This window comes from Apium graveolens, chromosome 10, assembly GCF_009905375.1.
Source record: "Apium graveolens cultivar Ventura chromosome 10, ASM990537v1, whole genome shotgun sequence".
Taxonomy (NCBI): Eukaryota; Viridiplantae; Streptophyta; class Magnoliopsida; order Apiales; family Apiaceae; genus Apium; species Apium graveolens.
This window is the reverse complement of record NC_133656.1, coordinates 201544121-201567100: the sequence shown is the minus strand read 5'-3', so window position 1 is coordinate 201567100 and position 22980 is coordinate 201544121.

Sequence of the window (22980 nt, the reverse complement as noted above, 5' to 3'; positions counted from 1 at the left end):
TTCTGCATTGTCATTGCCCTATTCAGCTAGAAGTTGATAAGCTGGAACAGGGTGAGTAAATGCCTCAGCATCAAGGAAGGTGGAATCTATAACAGCTTTAGGATGCTGAGATAGTCCCTCCCTGTCTGCATCTTGGACATTCATTGACTTACTAGCAATGACATTCATCCTTATAGCTCCAGTACCTGCATTTCTCTCATTTTCTCTCTTTTTTTGCATCAGGGTCTCACCCTGGCTCCCCACCCTCACACCCTCACCTTCACCTACTAAGGTGGGACTCCTCTCACTTTCTTTTGCCAATCCTGAAGAAATGGATTGCATAATTTCACTCATTTCCTCTCCTTTTTCCTGGGAGCAACCCAGACTCTCACTCAAAACACTCTTCTCTCTCAATCCTAATAGTGACTGTACAACCACTAAATCTTCTACACTTGAAATAAATGAAGTTTAAAGTTGTGCAGAGATACTCGACGGATGAGTGATATCCATCGAGTGAGTGTTTTTGCTATCCGATGGATAACTGCTGTTAAGCTTATCCGTCAGGATACAATCACTACTCGACGGATAAGCAATATACATCGAGAGAGTAGAAATGAATGAACTGGGAAAAGAAACTATTGTTGACTCTGTGCTGATTGAAGATATTTTGGGCACAGATGATACAACAATTCTTGAAATAATTGGCAAGTGAGCCAGCAAATTATCTAAAAGATGATGCTCACTTGCACTAGATTTTGGCTTCCCCAACAGAGTTAAAGAAGGGGAATCAGGAATTGATGTGTTTATCATATCCACATCCAGAGAATTTATTGGTGAGTTTGGTGTTTGAGGTGCTTCTATGACTAGAGATTTTGGTTGTGACTCCACATTTATTGGAGCCACATCAAACTGAATTTGTGAAGGTGCAGTGACTATGTCTTTTGCACCAGTTTGCACAGTGTGTGTACCCTGTGCATCCCCAAGGGTTTTAGATTTCTTATTTCTGGCATAAGTTTGGGGTGAGCTTGTGTCCCTAACCCTCTTGGCATGTGCTCTTGGTTGAGAGCTTTGTTCAATAACTACATCCTTTTGGAAGGATGCAACTAGAAATGAGCTTTTATCCTTTTTAAGCACTGTAGTTTGTTGGGAAACTGGAGTGTGGCTAGGCTGGGATCCACTTAACTCTCCATCCTTATCCTTAGGGTTTCTTTTATGTTCACCCCTTCCCTCACCTATCTTGCCCTCCTTCACATTCCCCTCTTTAGTTTTAGTGGATTTTGCAACTGGCATCTTTTGAGAGATACCAGAAGGGGCTTTCTTAGATTTTGATTTTAAAATAATCGCATGTTTGGTGGCTTGGGTAGGCAACTGCTTGGTCATTGACACAGTTGTCATAGCCACACTAGAACTCAAAGAAATTAGTGAGGTTGGAATAGTGGTAGGGATAGATGAACTTACCTCAATTACCTGAGGTGCTTGCATTACAGGAAAATAGAACAAAGACACATCCTTGTGATGATTGGCCCTGTTCAAATCTGTAATGAGCCTTCTCTCTTGAACCCAACAATCTAGTTTGTTGTTAGGGTTCTCAAGCACAATCTCTTCACGGAGGTGGTTAGCTAACATCATAAAGAATCTAGCATAATACACATTTTTACCTCTTTTATTTAACTCTCCTAATTTAAAGCCTAACTCAAACAAGACAAGGTCACTGAAATTATAGAATTTATCTGTAACTAGCATGTAGAGCATGTTAAGCATTGAGATATTGACAGAATCAAAATTACTGACTTTACCTGAAAAGACCTTTGTCACAACATCACACATAAAACTCCATTCTTTCCCAAGACCCATTCTCCTAATGTCACTTAACTTAGAAGTAGAAAGAGCATAGTTCATGGAATTAACCATATTGATTATATTAGTGTCAGTGTGTGGTGAGGTCACAGTGTTATCAGGAATCTTGAAACATGCTTTTATAACATCACTATTGATACAGAACTCTTTACCTTTAATGGTGAGTGTGATTGTCTTATCTGTTGAGTTGTAGGTAGCAGTGGTCCACATCTCTTCAACAACTTCACAGAAGATTGTGGGTGATTCCAACATGGCATAGTTGAGCTTGCAATTCTTCACAAAGTCCATCATCTTGTGATAGTCACCAGAATGCTGAATACCCTTGTTTACTAATGCAGTAAAATTGTTCTTCTAATAAATGAACCCAGTTTGAGACATAATCTTTACAACAGGTGCCATTTTTAGAGAATAAGAGCTTGAAGAGAAAGAGAGTAAGTGCTTTGAGAGAGAATGAAATTTGAGCAGTTGATTTGAGAATGATAAAAGAAAAGTGATTGAAATGAAATAAGCTTTTATACTATCTCAAAAATAACTGTTAAAAATAATAAAGTAAAATAAAGTAACCAATAAAAATTGCCTAAAATAGCCGTTTGAAAATTAAACTGTAAAATTCCACCCATTATCCGTCGTGTTATGCTTACAAACTGTAAGTATACTCGATGGATAATGTTCAGGAAATTAACGGCTAAGATTAAGACAATTCAACGGATGAGGATAAACTATTATCCGTCGAGTCATAAAATATTCCAGAAAAATAATTGATTTTTTTTATTAGCAAATAGTACTCCGACGGATGATCAAACTCGATGGATAAAGATCATCCGTCGAGATGTAAATTTTGACTTAGCCAAAATTTCATCCCAGACTGAAAAATCAATTAAATTTCTGGCTGCATTTCAACTTGCAAACAATCTCATAAGGATATAGGAATAATTGAGCATACCTAACTCACTTACCAACCTTGAAAAGGTGGATTCATCCAGTGGCTTGGTAAAGATATCTGCAAGCTGCTTCTCACTTGGAACAAAATGTAGTTCTACAGTACCATTCATTACATGTTCCCTTATGAAGTGGTACTTAATATCTATGTGCTTTGTCCTTGAATTTTGTACTGGATTTTCAGTGATGACAATTGCACTTATGTTATCACAGAAAATAGGAATCCTTTCAACTTGCAAACCATAGTCTAGGAATTGATTTTTCATCCATAAAATCTGTACACAGCAACTGCCAGCAGCAATATATTCAGCTTCAGCTGTAGAAGTAGAAACTGAATTTTGCTTTTTACTGAACCAGGACACAAGCTTGTTTCCTAGAAATTGAAAAGTTCATGTTGTACTTTTTCTATCAATTCTACAACCTGCATAATCTGCATCTGAATAACCAGTTAGATCAAAACCAGAATCCCTAGGGTACCAAATGCCAAGTTTTGGTGTTCCCTTGAGATATCTGAAAATTCTCTTAATAGCTATTAAGTGAGATTCTCTAGGATCAGCCTGAAATCTAGCACATAAATATGTAGCAAACATTATATCTGGCCTACTAGCTGTTAAGTACAAAAGTTAGCCAACCATGCCTCTATAACTTGAAATATCCACAGACTTTTCAGTAATGTTTAATTCAAGCTTAGTTGCAGTGGCCATGGGAGTTTTTGCAGATGTGCAATCCACTAGATCAAACTTCTTTAAAAGATCAAAAATGTATTTAGTTTGACTAATGAATATTCCATCACTAACTTGCTTAACTTGTAAACCAAGAAAGTAAGTCAGTTCTCCCATCATACTCATTTCATACTTACTTTGCATCAATTTGGCAAACTTTTTGCAAAGTTTCTCATCTGTAGAGCCAAAAATAATATCATCTACATAAATTTGAACAAGTATACTAGAGCCATTAACATTTCTGAAAAATAAAGTTTTATCTAAAGTACCTCTTGTGAAGTGATTTTCCAAAAGGAACTTTGATAAAGTGTTATACCAGGCTCTAGGTGCTTGCTTCAGTCCATAAAGTGCTTTCAAAAGATAATAGACATGTTCTGGAAAATTTGGATCTTCAAAACCAGGAGGTTGACTGACATAGACTTCCTCCTCCAAATCTCCATTCAGAAAGGCACTTTTGACATCCATTTGATAGACCTTGAAATTGGCATGAACTGCGTAGGCTAAGAAAATTCTGATGGCTTCAAGTCTTGCAACAGGAGCAAATGTTTCATCAAAATCTATTCCTTCTTGTTGACAATAGCCCTTAGCAACCAGTCTAGCTTTGTTCCTGACTACTATGCCATTTTCATCCATCTTGTTCCTGAATACCCATTTGGTGTCTATTGGATTCTTTCCTTTAGGCTTGGGCACCAGCTTCCATACATTATTCCTTTCAAATTGGTTTAGCTCCTCCTACATAGCTAAAATCTAATCAGGATACAACAAAGCTTTTTCTACCTTCTTTGGTTCTTCCTTGAAAAGAAAGCTGTTGTACATACATTCTTCTTGAGTTGCTCTCCTTGTTTGAACTCTAGAAGAAACATCACCAATTATTATCTCAAAGGGGTGATCTTTTGTCCATTTCCTTTCTTAAGGTAGATTAGCTCTAGATGAAGAGGCCTCATTGTTGTCTTGATGTGTGATTGAGTTTTGATTGTTAGAAACTCCCCCTGAGTTTTTGGATCTTTGATTTGAGAAAGGGGAACTTTCTGTAGGTGATCTATCTTGACTTCCTGCTCCTTTTGATAACCCGTCGGATGGTGAATTTTGAGTACCGACGGATGAAACTGGTTATCTCCTGACGGATAACGTAGATTGCCTCCCGACGGATGAAGCATTATGCAACTCGACAGATGTTGAGTTTTGTGCTTCATTTATAGTAGATTTTTCTGCATTATCTTTAGATACTATTTCTTGATCACTTTCATCATCACTGTCATCACTAACCATCTCCACATAGTCGAATTTGAGGCTCTCATGGTAATCTCCATCTTGCAGTCCTTCAATCTTTTTATCATCAAACACAACATGTATTTATTCCACAACAATGTTGGTTCTTAGATTGTAGACTCTATATGCTTTACTAACAGCATATCCAACAAAAATTCCTTCATCTGCTTTAGCATCAAACTTCCCATTTTGATCAGTTTGATTTCTCAGAATATAGCATTTGCAGCCAAAGACATGAAGAAAATTTAGAGTTAGCTTCTTATTCTTGAACAATTGATAGGGGTTCATGCATCTTGCTTGATTAACCAGAGAAATATTCTGAGTGTAGCATGCAGTATTAACAGCTTCAGCCCAGAAATATGTTGGCAGTTTAGATTCTTCAAGCATTGTCCTTGCAGCTTCAATAAGTGATCTGTTCTTTCTTTCCACTACTCCATTTTGTTGTGGAGTTCTTGCTGCTGAAAATTCATGCAGAATTCCATTTTCCTCACAAAATGCTCTCATGACAGAATTCTTGAACTCAGTTCCATTATCAACCCTGATTCTTCTAACCTTGAAATCAGGATGATTATTGACTTGCCTTATGTGATTGATAATGATTTCACTAGCCTCGTCCTTAGACTTTAGGAAATATGTCCAAGAGAACTTTGAGAAATCATCTACAATTACTAGGCAAAATCTTTTCCTTGAAATGGACAACACATTGACTGGTCCAAACAAATCAATGTGTAGCAGTTGCAAAGGTTCTTCAATTATTGAATCAAGTTTCTTCCTGAATGATGCTTTAATTTGCTTCCCTTTTTGGCAGGTATCACACAGTCCATCCTTAGAAAACTCCACTAGAGGAATGCCTCTAACCAATTCTTTCTTTACTAGCTCATTCATGGTCTTGAAGTTTAAATGGGATAGCTTCTTGTGCCATAGCCAACTTTCATCCTGACTTGCTTTACTGAGAAGACAAGTAACAGATTCTGCATTAGATGAGTTGAAATCAGCTAGGTACACATTTCATTTTCTCACACCAGTGAGAACCACTTTGTTTCTTCTTTTATTAGTCACAACACAGGCTTCTGAGTTGAAAGTTACTGAGTTGCCTTTATCACAAAGCTGGCTGATACTCAACAGATTATGTTTGAGACCATCCACTAAGGCAACCTCCTCAATGATGACATTGTCCTTTGAAATCAAGCCATATCCCACAGTATAACCCTTGCTGTCATCTCCAAAAGTAATACTTGGGCCAGCTCTCTCCTTAAACTCTGTGAGCAGGGTAGAATCACCAGTCATGTGTCTTGAACAACCACTATCCAAGTACCAGAGATTCTTTTTATTACCCTGCACACATCAAAATCAAATCAAGTTGATTTTGGTACCCAAGTTTCCTTGGGTCCTGCCTTGTTAGCTTTCTTATTCTGTTTCTTAGGCTTTATCTCATTTGACTTGGGGATATCAGATTCATCCTTGGTCATTTGAGTTAGGCCTTTGAAACCATTCGTTGCAACAGAATTATCATGAATATTATAATCAACAGGGAATGGCATGCTATTAGTAAACATGTTATTCCAGTAAGGCATGCTAAATGACATTTGTGGTATACTAAATGCAGCATAATAAGGATTAGGTACAAATGGCATATTAGCAAACTATGCATTCATATTCTATGTAGACATAACATTCATAGGCATGGGAGGCATGGCATTCATGTTAGGAAAGTGAGGTGGCACGGACATGGAAGTAGGCATGGCAGATTTGCTATTAACAGACAGATGATTTACACTACCACACTTGACACAGATTTTTCTTGGAGCATATTTATCAGGTGTGTAGTTATTGTGTTTGTTAATCCCTACTTTACCATTTCTATTATTTTTCTTTTTAGCCTCTATTTTTACCTCAATCTTTTCAAGTTTGTCACTTAACTGTTTGACAGTCATGTGACCAACATTAGCCTTTTTCCCTTTCTTAACTTGACTCGATTCTCCTGAAACAAAGTTCTTGGAAACAGATCCATACTTCTCATTCACCTTAACAAGTTTGGCTTTGCTGATAGGCTTGCTCACAGCCGACGGATGAGGATTTTCATCATTCGACGGATAACCCTTTTTGTTATCTGACGGATGATCCTCATCATCCGTCGAGTCTACATCTGTTAGCACTCCATCTACCAAATTTGGTTCTAGTTTCTCTTTGTTCTTTTTCCAGGCTGCATCACAGAAAGACTCAATTCCTTGAACTTTGGTGATTTGAGCATGGACATCCCTAGATGTTTTCCATGCCTTAATCACCTCCTATTCACGCTCGAGCTGCTTCTTCAAAATTTCTTCTTTTTTCAAGGACTCAGTTAATTCCTCCTTGGCAATTTTACACTCAATTCTTAACTTTTCAAAATCAATGAACTGAGACTCAAGCATATTATTTCTCTCACTCAAAAACAAATTGTTTTCTTTGATTTTAGCATTTTCTTTAGTAAGAGACTTAAGTGTAACACGCAAATGATATAACTCTGTAGACATGTCATTTATGGCATTATTACACTCAGCTTTAGATAAATGTGCAAGGTTTGTAGTAATTACCTGATTACTTGAAGAACTTGTTTCTGTTTCATTAGACTTGGCCATTAGGGCTAGATTGACATAGCTGACATCTTCATCTTCATCCAGACCATCTGCTGCCCAGTCATTTTCTTGTGTAATGAAAGCCCTTTCCTTTTGTTTGAGCAGTTCAAAGTATTTTTGCTTATAATCCACAGGCTCAAACTTTTTCTTACTGGAATCTGACTTCCTACACTCACTGGAAACATTTGAATTTTGATTTATCCACCATGTTTCTATTTGGCTTGGCTGCTCCAAAGTTCTTTTTGAACTTGAGCTTGGCAAATCTTCTGGAAAGAAATGCTAAATGTTCATCAATGTCTTCCATGTCATCTTGGCTCAAAGAATCTTCACTTTCTACTGCAAGCCCCTTGCCCTTGCTTTCACAGACCCTTGAAGTTGACTCAACAGCTTACATCTTCACTTCCTTCTCTTTTTCTAACTCAGCAACTAGTGCAATGGACCCTCCTTTCTTCTTTCCTCTCTCCATCCTCTCATCTTGCTCTATTTCAAGCTCATAGGTTTTCAGGATGCCATACAGTCTCTCCAAAGTAAACTCCTTATAATCTTGTGAGTTTCTCAATGAGACTGTCATTGGTTTCCATTCCTTTGGAAGAGATCTAAGGAATTTCAGATTGGAGTCTTTTGTCTGATAGACTCTTCCATGCAACTTTAGAGCATTTAGTATTTTTTGAAACCTACTAAAAATGTCAGTGAGAGACTCACTTTCTTCATTATGAAAATGCTCATATTGTTGAATCAGGAGCTGCATCTTGTTTTCTCTAACTTGCTCAATGCCATCACATATGATCTGTATTGTATCCCAAACATCATTGGCAGTTTTGCAGTTGATAATGTTGTCAAACATATCACCATCAACTCCATTAAATAGGATATTCATGGCCTTTTTATCCTTCCTGACTTGTTCAATGTCAGGATCAGACCATTCATGCCTTGGCTTGGGGACTGATGGCTCGTTTCCTGTTGCAGCTCTCATTGGAACATGAGGGCCTCTTTCTATGCAGTCAACATAGGCCTCATCTTGAGAAAGCAAATGAAGATGCATCTTTACCTTCCAATGATGGTAATTATTTTTATCCAGAAAAGGAATCTTAACTCTAACATCCTGCTTGTTCATCTTGCTGTATTGTTTTGATCTTTAAACTCTTTGTAAGTTAAGAGCTTGCTCTGATACCAATTGTTAGTCCCTTAACAATATGACAAGAATTACAGAAGGGGGGTTGAATGAAATTCTTGAAATATTTTCATGAAATAAAAATGTTCTAACTCGAATATATATATATATATATATATATATATATATATATATATATAAGTGTGAATTGATTAGCACAATGCGGAATAGTTACTTAAATGAATCAAAACACAAGTAATTAAAAACAAGAGTCTTTAAAAACTTTCTGGTGGATTTGAATGATTCCACCAGAGATATATAATATATATCGAGAGAACCCTGTGTGCAAAATGCTCACAGCTGCTTACAAATATTGAACAACTAAGAATGCAGAGAAATGCTAAGAATTCTGCTTACAAATGTTTCTCTACTTGTTTCTCATATTGTTCCTTAGTTGCTACTTCTTGGTTTATATATCACCAAGATTACAAAGTAATGAGATAAGATAATAAAACAAAACTATCTAGTCTATTACAATGCTACTTCATTACTCTATTCCAGCATCTTTGAATATCTTCATAATAACATGGAAATGGCAATGCTTTTTTGTTCTCGAAAACCCAGTTGAATAGGCTACCACATTCCATTTGCATCCACTTGACGCATGTGACTATGTTGTCACTGTCAACAAATATTTGAATTCTTTATCCGTAGGGTTCATGATCATCTGTCGAGTTATTGATCATCTGTCGGGTTGTTGATCATTCGTCGAATTCATTGTTGTTTATCCGTCGGGTAGCAATCAGGCACTTGACTTAATTTCAATTATACAGAATCATCTATGTACAATTAATCAACCTATTCTGCATATCTAACTAATTCAACATGACTTAAGTGCTACTACAGAATCTAAACAATGTGTATGTAGAAATGTGCTACAGAATTATTGTTACATAAGCTACTCACTCGATGGATAATAAGTCATCATCCGTCGGGACTATATTGAGTCATCCGTCGGGACTATAAACCTTATCCGTCGAGTGTTACATAATTTCACTAACTAAAATCTACCAAGGTGTTTTGTTCATGAAATCATCAAGTACACAACATTGTGTATGGTTCAAACGGGTATTTGATTGGTCCTTAGATAAGAATTAGAGAGTTATGAGTATGGAGGGGCGTAGAATATATTTATCATGTTTGTATTATGATTGATTATCAATTAGGATATATAAGTAGAATATATTTATCATGTTTGTATTATGATTGATTATCAATTAGGATATATTAATATATTTATTATAATGTACTTAATATTAACTTAAGTAAGGGTAGTTGTGTAAATTAAGTAAATTTAATATCAATTTTGATAAGGGTAGATAAGTAATTTCAGTAAATACCAAACTTTTAATATTTCACCTATTATAATATAGTATAAATATATATATTTATTACGTATCTATACGTATATAAGAGAACTCATATCATGAAAGGTTGTATTCCCTGATCCAATGTTTACATAATCTTTTAAGTAATTTTTTAATTTCATAGACTAAATCAAAAGGGTTGTAGTTTAGGATAAGGCGTGGTTGTAGTTTAGTAAGATAAATAGATTAAGGAGGCGTTTGGATGCACCATGGGAATAGGAATCGGGAATGAGAATGAAGAGTATGGGAATGGGAGTTAATGGGAATGAGAATGAAATGGAAACCCAAGGGGTATCGTGGGTTTGATTTACCCACCAAGAGGGAATGGAGTTCCCATTCCCCACCACTAAATTGGTAATCCAAACATTATCACTTGGGTTTAAGGTTCTGATTCCCGTTAACCGGTCACATTGACCATTAACCAAACACCCCCTAAGTGTATAGTAGTTTAATAACTTAGTATTTTAGCGACACTATTTATTTATTTTCTTAATAACCAAAATTAGGGGATAACCGTTTAACCAAATTATACCCCATTCCGGTTATTACAATATAGTATAGATTGTGATGTATATGGTTCTTATTTGTGACTTGTGATAGTTTAAGATTTTAACTATAATTTTTATCAAACGAATTTCTAATAGAATAATGTCGAATTGATGCATGAACAAAATATTTTTATAAAAAATTTTAACAAAAAATATCAAAAATTATTATTTTTATTTATATAAAATTGTTAAATGGCGTTACATTGTCTTTAAGAAAAATTGCAGCGAACCAAACGATTGTTTTACCATATAAAATTTTATTTTTTTCTTTAAACATAATTTTATTTGTCAATATTAAATTATTATTATGAATATCTTTAGATTTATTATCAATGAATAATTTTATCATTCCAAAAAATGACGATAATTAAGAAATACGATGGTTAGAAAATGAAGACACTTAAATTTCTAAAACTAATCAAATACTAATTACTTCTTAAATTATACATAAAATTCAACAACACGGCGGTTGAGATAGTAAAGTAACGAAAATTTTGATTTGATAACAAGGTTCAATATGAACTTGAGTTTCTATAATGTTCCGACATTTAATTTTTGGAATTTAAAGTCGAAACTTTGGAATGGTGTTAGAGCAGGTTTGTTTAGATTAATACACGCCTATTAGTGTCATAATAAATGGGAATGAGACTTAATATATCTTAGCTTAATCATTATGTTGCTCACCGAACAACGATTAATCGGTTATCAATCTCAATTAATCGTCGATTTAAAAAACTGTTAATAATAATTTATTTATGTTGTAAAATAAATCAGAATGTTTTATCAACTAATATTGTAATCGATAAATATAATTTATAAATGATTATAAGTTAATTTATGAGATACAACAAATTATCATTCATTAAGCTTAGTTATATTTATTTTATAATTTGATTTCAAACACATATATATGGGCTTATCAAGTTGGATTTATTTAAGAGAGGAACAAAAGAGAAGAGAAAGCAAGAAAATACTTGGGGATTACTTATTAGATTTAAATGCTATTTTCATAATAGTTAAGATTTTGGATGAAATATAAATTTGAAGGATATTATTTTGTGTCATTTGATAAATAAGATTTAAATTTTCTAAACGGTGATAATCTATCACCGTTTTTATTATATTAAAATCTCGAGAGAATTGCATCGAACACCCCTTAAATTTTGTCAAAAATGATTTTTGTTTTCATGGTTTCAGAAATTGCACTTAACATTTCCCTTATTTGAAATTCGATCGAAATTGCACCCTTCAAATCCCATTTACTTTTTACTCCAAAATGTTGTTTTCAACAACATATTTAATCTGTTCTTAAAAAAAAGATGAGTTATATTGTAGGACACATAAATTAGGTCTCAATAATTAGGCAAAAATGGTGCAGATTGAATCAGATTTCAAAGAAGTAGGATGTAAATTAAAATTTCTAAAGTAGGAATAAGAAAATGAAATATGACCAAAACTAAGGCCTGCAAAATGCAATTATCAATACTATCTTAAAAATGGTTGTTTTGGATATTATATACAGATAAATAATATAAACAACATGTACTTCAAATAATTATAAATTATATATTTTAGTGTAATAGGATAAATTTGGAAACATATATATTTAATTTCTAAATATTCAAAAGGAAACAATAATATATATTACAACATTTTTCATTTTAGTTGATTGATTAGGCATACATATCGTTTGTTGTATAAAATTAAATTAAATAAATTATTTTTTCAAGTTAATGAAGATAGTAATATATGTTTGGACTGAAAAATGCCATGAAAATTTGAAGAGTGAAAACTTTAAATACTTAATATGAAAGAATAATGTATCAAATACCTATATCGATGAACATGACCCTAAATTTTCAAAGTATGACCATTTTGAAAATCACATATAATATGAATTCGTGTTCAGAAGAAAAGGCAAGCCCATGCTTTCAAACAACACACAAGAAGAATAAGACGTGAAAGTTGAACACACATAAACGTAATGCGTGGCGACTGGCGATTATTGAAAAACTATCAATAATACAACATTTTATAATACATTATGTTTGGTAAAATCGTATGCAAAATATTTTAAATAACAAAACCAAAAATATTGATTGATGACCTATTTCAAGTTAATATGTTAATTATTTCAAGTTTTTGCATATCCAAACTCTAGAAAGTAGAAACAACCTTTAGAAAATCCTTTATATAAATACTAATATGTATATGCATCTACGTGCACCAAACTCTTTAATTATAAAAAATAATGATCGATTGATTTTATAAGATATATAGGAACCAATAAATTTTAAGTAAAGTTCATTTTATGTACGTGTGCCATGTGTGTAAAACTACTCAAGATACTGATAAAATCTTTTTTTAGTAAAAAATTAATTCAATAAATAAAAGTCATACGACAACTACAAAGATATTTGTGTCGAACAAATATAAAACAGAAACAATAGCTGATCAATCCATCTATTTTGGAGAAACAATCACGCCATTTATTGAAGATGATATATTTATATGTACCCACTTCATCAAATCCGGTTGGAACTAATCCCGTTTGAGCTATCGGCCATAACTGCAATCCAATAAATTTTTTTATCATAAAATCAAAAATCATACTCTCACGAACAAAGGAGAGAAATACCAAAACTCTCACTAAGGAGAGACTACAAGCAAATTGAAATTACAAAACAAACTGCAAAAACAAGATTTCCCGGACCCCTTGAAAATGAAGAACCATACGCTTAATTGGAGAAGATAGAAAATTCAGATGCTCCAATGGTTTTGATCTAAGAATTATTCTTGAAAAAAATGATAGAAATCAAGATCTAATAATAGAGGTAAAAATAATGAAAAAATAAAGATAATGAGGCTATTCACCGGTAAAAACCTCAACGGCGGCTATACTTGAGAAAAAGATAAGGAGGCTAGAAAGAGAAAAAAAGTAGGGTTTTTAATTAGTCAAACTATGGAGATATAAGTTGTGCAAAAAAAAACTCTTATGTCATAGTTATTATAATTTGATTATCAAAATAGTATTAATCATGAATAAAGGTACCATCAAATAAATTTAAAATAAGTCTTTTGCCAAAATATTTACCTATAAAAAGTAATCACTCTGTCTCATTCAATTGTATACAGTTATTTTTCAATGCTCGACACGCATTTTAAGGTGAATATAAAGTATACTTTCATAATTTATTTTTGAAATTTTCTTTTTTATATAAAACTTTAAACATCAAAATTTCATTTAGAAAAAAAAACTATTTACAAAACTATACTTTAAAGGAGTCTTAAAATACGTGTCGAACCCCATTCCCCCAATGTATACTATCTATGGGGCAGATGGAGTATTATTAGCTAAAACTCATATTTAAACAACATAATTTAATGATCATGCTAATTAAACACATAATATAATGAGTCCAATAATACTTTTGCAATTTAAATACATCCACGACTTACGTATTTGAAAAACATATTTCTAACAATTTCAGTTTTTGAAAATCCATTGTTAGAACACTCGAGAGTATTTTAATTTAAACACTAGGAAAAAAATTATAAATAAAAAACTAAAATAAATTAATAAGATAAAAATATAAAAATAATATGTATTATGTATGCATAAGAGTCAGGTTCTATGGAGACCACTATTTTATCGGAGACCTCGGAGACCACCTATGTTCTGCAATCAAAACACTATAAAATACATTAATTTGTGAAGTATGTTCAACAGATATCACCAATTCATTAAAATTGTTGAAAATCCTTTAAGTTTAATAAGTAGAATGTGTATGTTCTGCAAGTTGAACAAATGTTCTGCAAACTAGACATGCTTTGTAAAATAAAACATTTTGTAATATTCTACATGCAGTACATATATGATATTCAAGATTTTGAATAAAATAATAATTTTTGCAAAATATGATTCACAAAATAATAAGTTTTGCAATATTTTTAAGCAAGTTTTACGTGTAGAACATAAGTGGTCTCCAAGTCTCCAACAAAAACGTGGTCTCCATAGAACTTAACTCGTATGCATAAATATATATACTATGTGTGTATGTATTTATGTTTATGTGTGTATGTATATAAACATATATGTAAATGTGCACACAAGTGTGTGTGTGTATATTTTATTTAAAATTCTAGATAAAAAATACAAGATGTATAATAATGTAATAATTTTTTTACTTATATTTTATAAATGCAACTTTTTTGGATCAATTTGAGCAATTCAAATTCAACAGTATAAGTTTAAAAAAACTTAGAATGTAATAGGTTTTAAGAAAATCAAATCCGTGAATAAATTTAAATTCAAATAAAAGTGAATCAAGATCAAGAAAATGTTCCAAACTACCCATTTATGCGTAACTGTTAGGAATATGTTGTGAACTTGATGATAAGTTAAATAAAACACCTTAGTAGATTTTGTTGGAAATAGTGACTATTACAGCAACATAGAGGCAATTTTATATCATATTTAACAAGGCAAGGCCAAGATAACAATTAACGAAAAAAATATGTAGGTAAGCAACATGCATACCAGTAACTGTAAGAACGAGAAAAAAAAAAGAAAGCGTACCAGTAACCATAACTTAAATTGAATGGAAAGAACAGAAAGCAGTGGTAGCCAACAGGTACAATGCAACAAGAAAATAATCAGCTGAGTCGCCAGGCCTTACTCAAAGCCATGACTTCTCTTGAATGGATAATTGCCCCCACCTACTGTGTTGGGTTGCTTGCAATGCCTCCTCCTGAATAAAACAGCTTCGGACTTGATGTTCACAGCAACAACAACTCCTACTTCGACTAGCACCTCGGTCACCGGAAAATTCAGCAGCTCAGAATTATGTTTGGGAGAGAAGAGAAAGTAGAGGGAAGAAGAGAATGTAGGTGTGGTCTTTTTTTCATCAAGAACTTAGGCCTCTATTTATAGTAGTGGCTAACTGTAGCTAACCACCCTGACATTAATAGACTTTAATAGACTTTAATATCAAAAATCAAAACTGCTCATTTAATACATAAATCAAAACTGCTAATTTTGAATTTAAATAAAATATAACAGCTTTTGTATTTAATCCATACATTAAATCAGTTTTAATGTTTTCAATTATGAATATATATTATCAGTTACATGTCCAGGTTCATTGAATTTAAGTCAGCCCACTTACAAAGTGAACAATCCCAACAGAAACAACAACCCAGCCCGACTGATAAATTAATTCTAGTTAAAAAATTAAATCACAAATAAATAAAATCCTCACTTTATTTATTTTCAATATGGGACAAATGACACATTCTCCATTTTAAGCTTTTACAAGCTACTAGTTTCAACTTTATTTCTCTATGGATTTCACAAAGAAAATACTTAGATCCATATATAAAAGTTTAAGTTCAAATATCATGGAACAACTTCCAATCGTTAGATTTTAAGATTATCATCAAGAACATAATAAAAATTATGATTTAAAATCCATTTTTTTCTAACAATCCCCCACAAATCCATACAGAAGTGTGATCAGGTTTTTCATCATGACTTGTTTTTTCAGAGTCGGTACCCTTCCGGGTTTGAACCCTTCTAAGTCCTCTATTTCAATGGTTACCGGATTCAGATGAAATGTTTCACCTTGAATGTTAATCCGTTTAGTATAACCATGTTCCATAGACGATGAAAAGTCAACGGCTATGGTGCCAATATACGGCTTTGAGACATTAATGGTCCTGTCTCGATCCTGTTCGTCGAATGCTTCAAAGATTAACCCTTTCTTCTGATTGCGACCACACAATTACATTCGCTTAGCTGGGCATCTCCAGAGATATACTGCTTTTATCCCGTCAAATGACTTGATCCCATTCAGAGTTTTAACACTCTTGCTTTTCTAGCAGTGTCAATACCTTCTAGGTTTACAGGGGATAGACTCAGATACAATAGTATCATCTATGTAGCTAAGGTACCAATTCATCCTTACAGCTTGTTATTACAACATTGAATACACTTCGAAGGATCTCCTATGATGTGTATTGGGTTCCCACTGTTGATGAATTATGATGGGTTGTTAGTCCCATCCCCAACCTTGACTTGAGGACCACTGCAGGTTCCAGTCCCTTAGTCAAAGGATCAGCTATAATATTCTGAGTTCCCATAAACTCTATAGCTCTAATCCTATCAGACACTAAACCCCTTATATACTTAAGTATAACTTGGATGTGTCTCTTTATTTTAACATTATGTTTTTTAGTGCTAATCTTATCGATAATTGTTCGACTATCACAATGAATAGCAATAGCAGGAAGCGGTCTGCTTACTATAGGTATCATAGACATAAGTCTGTGTAACCATTCAGCCTCCGTCCCTGTGGCATCTAGTGCACACAACTCAGCCTCAAATGTAGACCGAGTCACTATAGTTTATCTGCTTGACTTCCAGGATATTGCTCTACCTGCCAAGGTGAACACATATCCAGTCACTCCATTGGAACCAGTCATTGTAGCTATCCAACTTGCATCACTGTACCCTTCAAGCACACCAGGAAATCTCTTGTGGTGTAAACTAAGGTACATTGTGCTTTTTAGATATCTAAGTACTCTATCAAGAGCATCCCAATGAGTTCTATTTGGACAGCTTGTATATCTAGCCAACTTAGACACTGAATATGAAATATCTGGTCTAGTACAGTTAGCAAGATACTGCAAACTCCCAATAATCTGAGAATACCTTAACTGAGACACAGACACTCCTGAAGTATTCTTGACAAGGGCAACTTTAGGATTATAGGGTGTACTAGCGATTCTACACTGTGAATAACCATATTTCTCAAGTATAGATTTCTCTATATAATGAGATTGAGTCAAGGTTATTCCCTTAGCCCGAGTGAATCAGTTTGATTCCAAGAATCACACTAGCCTCACCCATATCCTTCATTTCAAAATGCTTTTTCAAGAAGTCTTTTATCTCGTTAATAATCTCAATATTGGTTCCAAACAATAAGATGTCATCCACATATAGGCACAGGATAACACACTCACTACCTTTAACTTTGGTGTAGACACATTTGTCACTTTCACTAATCATATAACTGAATGGCAATACAGTTTCATCAAACTTTTTATGCCAATCACTGGGAGCTTGTTTCAAGCCATAGATGGATTTAATCAACTTACATACTTTCCTTTCATTGCCAGATACAACGAATCCCTCAGACTGGTCCATATAAATCTCTTCTTCAAGTTCACCATGAAGAAAAGCGGTCTTTACATCCATCTGATGGATAATAAGACCATGGACGGAAGCCAATGCTATAAGCACTCGGATTGTTACCATCCTTGCAACCGGAGAATATGTATCAAAGTAATCAATTCCTTTCTTTTGCTTAAAACCCTTAGCTACTAGTCTAGCTTTGTACTTATTTATTGAGTCGTCAGGGTTCAACTTCTTTTTAAAGACCCATTTGCACCCGATAGTAGAAAACCTAGGAGGGAGATCAACCAACTCACATGTTCCATTAGAAACAATAGAGTCAATTTCACTATTCATAACGCCCCTTCCAATGCCTAGACTCCGAAGAATCCATAGCTTGTCAGAAAGTTAAAGGTTCGTCCTCAACATTATAAGTGATAAAATCACCTCCAAAGTCCTTAACTACCTTTGCGCTCTTACTTCTCCTTGGTTCCTCTACTTTCTTAGGAATAGAGCTACTACTAGGTTCCGCCCCCACATTTGTCATCTTTTCCACATGATCAGTAGTAGAACTTGATGTGTGAGTAGGATCTTCCTCAGAAGTCATTTCAGGGATTCCAGTCTTCATAGGGTAGACATCCTCAAAGAATGTAGCATCTCAAAATTCAATTATCGTGTTTGCCACTATACCATCTATGTCAGATTTTAATACTAAAAATCTCATAGCTGCAGTGGTTTCAAGATAGCCCAGAAAGATACAATCAACAGTTTTCGGACCTAGTTTCTTTCTCTTGTGTTCAGGAACAAGCACCTTAACAAGGCACCCCCCCCCCACACGAAGATACTTAAGACTAGTCATCCTGCATTTCCATAACTCCAAATGTGTCTTATCCATGTGTTTCAGAGGGACTCTATTCAAAATATGGCACGTTGTATTTAGAGCCCCTCCCCACATGTATTTAGGCAACCCAGAGTTAATAAGCATACTATTAATCATATCTTTAAATGTTTTGTTCTTTCGCTCAGCAACCCCATTGGACTCAGGTGTGTATGGTGGAGTAACTTCATGAACTATACCATTGTTTGCACAAAATTCATTAAAAGCCTTACTCGTATACTCACCACATATGTCAGATCTCAATCATTTAAGTACCTTAATAGTTTGTTTTTCTACTTCAGTTTTATATATAATGAATTTACTAAGTGCTTCATCCTTATGTCTAAGTAAATAATCATAACAATATCTACTACTATCATCTATAAAAGTAAGGAAGTATCTAAACTGGTCCTTGGTCAACACACCACAAAATTCATAAATATCAGTGTGTATTAAATCTAACAAGTTTGAATCCCTAACAACGTTATGAAAAGGTTTCCTTATTTGTTTAGCAGACACACATACTTGACATTTAGAATTATTTTCTATGGTATATTTTAGAATCAACTCTAAGTTCATCATATTCTTAAGAGCACCAAAGTTTAAGTGACCTAGTTTAGCATGCCATATATTCGAGGATTCAATACAGTTAACAGAAGGAATAATATTATTATTCAAAGTCCCCAAAAAGGGTTCAGAATTAATAACGAATAAACCATTTGACAAGTAACCCTTGCCAAAAAATGTACCAGTATGAATAAGAACTACTTTATTACACTTGAAAGAAATTTGAAAACCATTAGAAACTAAACAACTTCCACTTATTATATTTTTACACATGTTGGGAACATGATGCACTCTAGTCAGAGATAGTATACGTCCTGAAGGGAACTCCGGATCCACGTTTCCTACTCCAAGTACTTGAGCAGCACTAGCATTCCCCATCTTCACAGTCAAGCTATGACTCTGTTGATAAGATACAAATAAACTAATATCAGCACAAATATGCACATTAGCTCCAGTATCTATCAACCATTCATTTGACGGATAGGTAGAAAATATTACAGGGTTGGAGGATACATACCGGTCAACATCGGTTTCAGAAGCCGAAGCCTCACCAACGACCATGTTCGCTACGGGCCCACTTGCAGTTCCAAGCACAACATTCGCTTGTGCTACCGCCTCAGTTTTCTTCGCTTTCTTTTTAGGGATTCCTTACTCCAGTGTCCAACCTGCCCACAAGACCAACATGGTTTGGTTGCCTTGGGTTTCTTGGCCTTGTCACTCTTAGGTTTATTACTATTAACTTTCTTAGTAACAACCTTCCTTTTCTGTCCTACAGTTGCTACGTTTACCTTCGAGGTACCGTGCTCAGTTGGTATCACATGTCCCTATTTGGACTTGTATTGTTCTTGGACCGAGATGTCCAGCATAAGGTTGGTCTCGGTGATCTCTCCTTTCTGTCTTTTCAGGGAGAGAGAGAACTCTTCCCAAGACTTCGGGAGCTTTTCAATCACGCTCATAACCTTGAACTTCTCAGGGAGGTCCATTCCAGACTCCTTCAAAGCATGCACTATCATCTCGAACTCATGCACTTGCTCAGTCATGGACTTATTGTCCACCAGCTTGAATTGAAGGAACCTAGCCACATGATACTTTTCCAAACCTTGTGAATCAGTATTATGTGTATGGTCCAGATTCTCCCATAAGAGTTTTGCGGAGTAGGCATCAGAAGAATAAACTTTAAACAAAGTGTTTGTTAGAGCAGCCAAAATGACCGCCCTAGCCACCCCATCCTTCTCAGCCACTTCGCAAAAGCCTTAACTGTGTCAGCCTTTTCTTGATCTGCCATCGGTTTCTCATACTCCACAACCGGCCACAAACCCTTTATAGTCAACCACAATTTCATCATTTCCTGCCAGCGAGAAAAGCCGATGCCACCATTGAATTTCTCTAGTAAACCAGTTAATTTAACGACTTGTGGAAAACTATAAGTGGTCCAATCAATGACCCAAGCAGTTGCACTCGAATTACCACCTACGGGAACCTCAGTTTCGCTAACCATTATGCTAAATAATATATAACTAATTATCTCTTCAAGAATATTGGAAATAGTGACTATTATACCAACATAGAGGCAGTTATATATCATATTTAACAAGCCAAGGCCAAGATAACAATTAACGAAACAAAACATGTAGGTAAATAATATGTATATCAGTAACTGTAAGAACGAAAAAAGAAAAGAAAGCGTACCAGTAACCATAGCTTAAACTGAATGGAAAGAACAGAAAGCAGTGGTAGACAACAGGTACAATACAACAAGAATATAATCAGCTGAGTAGCTAGGCCTTGCTCGAAGCCCTGACTGCTCTTGAAGAGACAATTACCCCCACCTGCTGCATTGGATTGCTTGCAATGCCTCCTCCAGGATAAAACAACTTCGGACTTGATGTTCACAAAAACAAAAAATCCTACTTCGACTAGCACCTCAGTCTCCGAAAAATTCAGCATCTCAGAATTGTGTTTGGGAGAGAAGAGAAAGCAGAGAGAAGAAGAGAATGTAGGTGTGGTCTTTTTTTCATCAACAATTTAGGCCTCTATTTATAGTAGTGGCTAAGTGTAACTGACCACCCTGACATTAATAGATTTTAATATCAGAAATCAAAACTCATTATTTAATACATAAATCAAAACTGCTAATTTTGAATTTAAATAAAATATAACAGCTTTTTTATTTAATCCACACATTAAATCAGTTTTAATATTTTCAATTATGAATATATATTATCAGTTACATGTCCAGATTCATTAAATCTGACTCAGCCCACTTACAAAGTGAGCCCAACAGAAACAGTAACCCAGCCCGACTGATAAATTAATTCTAATTAAAAAATTAAATCACAAATAAATAATAATCCTCACTTTATTTATTTTTCAATGTGGGACAAATGACACATTCTCCATTTCAAGTTTTTACAAGCTACTAGTTTCAACTCTATTTATTTATGGAATTCACTAAGAAAATACTAAGATCCATATATAAAAGCTTAAGTTCACATATCATAAAACAACTTCCAATCATTAGATTTTAGGATTATCATCAAGAACATAATAAAAATTATGATCTAAAATCCTTTTATTCTAACAGATTTAACTTAGTATTTTTGTAGCTTTCGACGGATGTTTTATTTTATTTTTATTTTCTAATTTAAATATAGAAAAAATTAGAAAATGAAGGATTGTTCATGATACATCAATGTTAGATTTCATGATTTAAAAATGATATTAGACTTTTTCTTCACAATTAATGAAATATAAGCACAATTTCCTTTTATCTTGAATTATTATAAGTAATTATGTTATATTTTGGAAAACTACCACCATTTGAATATACTTTTTATGAATGTGTATGTAATTATTATTATGAAACCAGAAGAATGTGGCCAACGATTAATATCCAAGGTTTCTCTTATTGACCAGATTAAAGTTCATTTACAGGTTAGATTATATTATTTATTATATTAAAAAAAAATCCTATATTGTTTACGTGAATTTACATATAATGTTCTTTTATTATTTTTCTAGCAAAAAGTTGGAGTTGCCTTCCTTTTCCCCGGGTATTTACAAATACTACTCTATAATTTTCTTCAAGTCAAAAGTGTATTATCACCATGTGCTGAATGATAGGATAAAGACAATTGATTGACTTGGTTGTACAAATTAATACATAAAAATGAGCGTAGAGTTGAAAGTTTCAAAAGTCTCTTCAGTTCTTAATTTTTCCGCTCTAATTGGATTTATTGCAAGTTCTGATACTTTTATGTTTATAAATCAGATACTTATTAAAAATTTATTAGAATGAAAATTTTCAAACAATTTAAACATCACTTTATTTTAGATTTTTATAACATGGTTACTAACCTCTTTAATGCAAATGAAATGGAAGAAATTTAATTGTAAATTTATAATCATTGAAATCTTCATCAGGGTGTCTAAATTCTATTTCGCTAAAGTATTTTTAGTAAATGTCTTTCAAACTTGACAACTTGTTTGGTATGAGTGTGTTATGTGTTATTTATAAACAATCAACTTAGGTTAATTTGTAAAAGGTGGATTGAATACACAACAAAATTTTCAACATAAATAAATATTTGAGAATTAGAAACTGAACACAGATATTCAATATTTTCAGGTGTTTTATTTTTCAACTTGCCACCCGAGATTTATATTGAATAAATAATCTATTACGATTACAAAGTAACCTCACAACTGCAAATTTACAGTGTTTCACTCAAGAAGGGTTATCTCTCTATCGTTTTTGAAATTGTAAATCTATTAATTAAGTGATATAACTGCTACAACTTGGTTTATATACCACCAAGTTACAAAACTTACTCGACAATACATAACACATTGTTTTAGGTATTTGAGTATCACCAACTATTTGAGTTTTCTTAGC